This window comes from Adiantum capillus-veneris, chromosome 13 (assembly GCF_014529385.1).
Source record: "Adiantum capillus-veneris isolate H3 chromosome 13, ASM1452938v2, whole genome shotgun sequence".
Taxonomy (NCBI): Eukaryota; Viridiplantae; Streptophyta; class Polypodiopsida; order Polypodiales; family Pteridaceae; genus Adiantum; species Adiantum capillus-veneris.
In genome coordinates, this window is record NC_140943.1 from 153561472 (window position 1) to 153563695 (window position 2224).

A 2224-nucleotide genomic window follows, 5' to 3' on the forward strand; every position below is an offset into this window, starting at 1 on the left:
CGTGTCTGGAATGTCGCCTCTTGGAATGCACTGATTGTGGGACGTGCGCAACAAGAACAGTGCTAGAAAGCACATGTAAGGATCACTTGGAATGGCGTCTCTTGGAATGCACTTGTCGTGGGATACGCACAATAGGAGCAGGGCTAGAAAGCTCTAGGCTGTTTTCAGCTTTCTATTTGGAGTGTGGACTCTTGAACTCCGCTGTTTGTGGGATGTGCACAACAAGAGCACGGCCAGAAAGCATATGTAAGGATCACTTGGAAGGGCGTCTCTTGAAATGCACTAGTTACGGGATACGCACAACAAGAGCAGGGCCAGAAAGCTCTAGGCTCTTCCTCCGGAGTGTGGACTCTTGGAATGCACTGATGTCTGATTTCAACAAATGCAATCACCTACTCATGCATCTTGAAGGCATACACAAGAGGCACAAAGATTCATAATTATATTGTCAGTCAAGGATTGTTGATGAAAAAAGATGTTGTGCTTGGCAGTGCCTTGGTCGATCTCTATGCCAAATGTAGTGTGCTTGAAAAGTACTCGAGGAGCTTCCTGTCCGGAATGTCGCCTCTTAGAATTTACTGTTTGCGGGATGTGCACAACAAGAACAGGGCCACGAAGCGGCAGAGCTTTTAAAACGGCACGATTCGTTTAATATAGCTGCATTGTTGCTTCTACTGGGTGAGGTGTGCAATAGGTCTTGCTTTTTAATCATGCAACTGTAGGTCGTCGCACGATACACATAACAGGAGAAAGCGGGATACGCACAACAGGAGAAAGCTCTAGGCTGTTTTTAGCTTCCTATCCAGAGTGTGGACTCCTAAAATGCACTGTTTGCGAGATGTGCACAACCAGAGCAAGGCCAGAAAGCACTTGTAAGGATCACTTGGAATGCACTCATCGCGCAATACGCATAACAAGCGCACGGCAAGAAAGCACATGTAAGGATCACTTGGAACGGCTTCTCTTGGAATGCACTCGTCGTGTGATAGGCATAACAGGAGCATGGCAAGGAAGCTCTAGGCTTTTCCTATCCGGAGCGTGGACTCTTTTGAATGCACTGACGTCTAATTTCAGCAGATGCAATTACCTATGCATGCATCTTGAAGGCATATGCAAGAGGCACAAGAACTCATAATTATATTGACAATTAGGGGCTGCTGATGAAAAAAGATGTCGTGATTGGCAATGCCTTGGTTGATATGTATGCCAAATGTGGTGCGCTTGAGAAAGCACAAAAAGTGCTTGAGGATCTTCGTGTCTGGAATGTCGCCTCTTGGAATGCACTGATTGTGGGACGTGCGCAACAAGAACAGTGCCAGAAAGCACATGTAAGGATCACTTGGAACGGCGTCTCTTGGAATGCACTTGTCGTGGGGTACGCACAATAAGAGCAGGGCTAGAAAGCTCTAGGCTGTTTTCAGTTTTCTATCCGGAGTGTGGACTCTTGGACTCCACTGTTTGTGGGATGTGCACAACAAGAGCAAGGTCAGAAAGCATATGTAAGGATCACTTGGAACGGCATCTCTTGAAATGCATTGGTCGCGGGATATGCACAACAGGAGCAGGGCCAGAAAGCTCTAGGCTCTTCCTCCGGAGTGTGGACTCTTGGAATGCACTGTTGTCTAATTTTAGCAGATGCAATCACCTACTCATGCATCTTGAAGGCATACGCAAGAGGCATTGTCTGTCAAGGGTTGTTGATGAAAAAAGATGTCGTGCTTGGCAGTGCCTTGGTTGATCTGTTGCCAAATGTGGTGCGCTTGAAAAATACTCGAGGAGCTTCCTGTCTAAAATGTCGCCTCTTAGAATGCACTGTTTGTGGGATGTGGGCCACGAAGCGGCAAAGCTTTTAAAACGGCAGGATTTGTTTAATATAGCTGCATCGTTGCTTCTACTGGGTGAGGTGTGCAACAGGTCTTGCTTTTTTATCTTGCAACTGTAGGTCGTCGCGTGATACACATAACAGGAGAAAGCGGGATATGCACAACAGGAGAAAGCTCTAGGCTGTTTTCAGCTTCCTATCCAGAGTGTGGACTCCTAGAATGCACTGTTTGCGGGATGTGCACAACCAGAGCAAGGCCAGAAAGCACTTGTAAGGATCACTTGGAATGGCGTCTCTTGGAATGCACTCATCGTGCGATACGCATAACAAGCGCAGGGCAAGAGAGCACATGTAAGGATCACTTGGAACGGCTTCTCTTGGAATGCATTCATCGCGAGATAG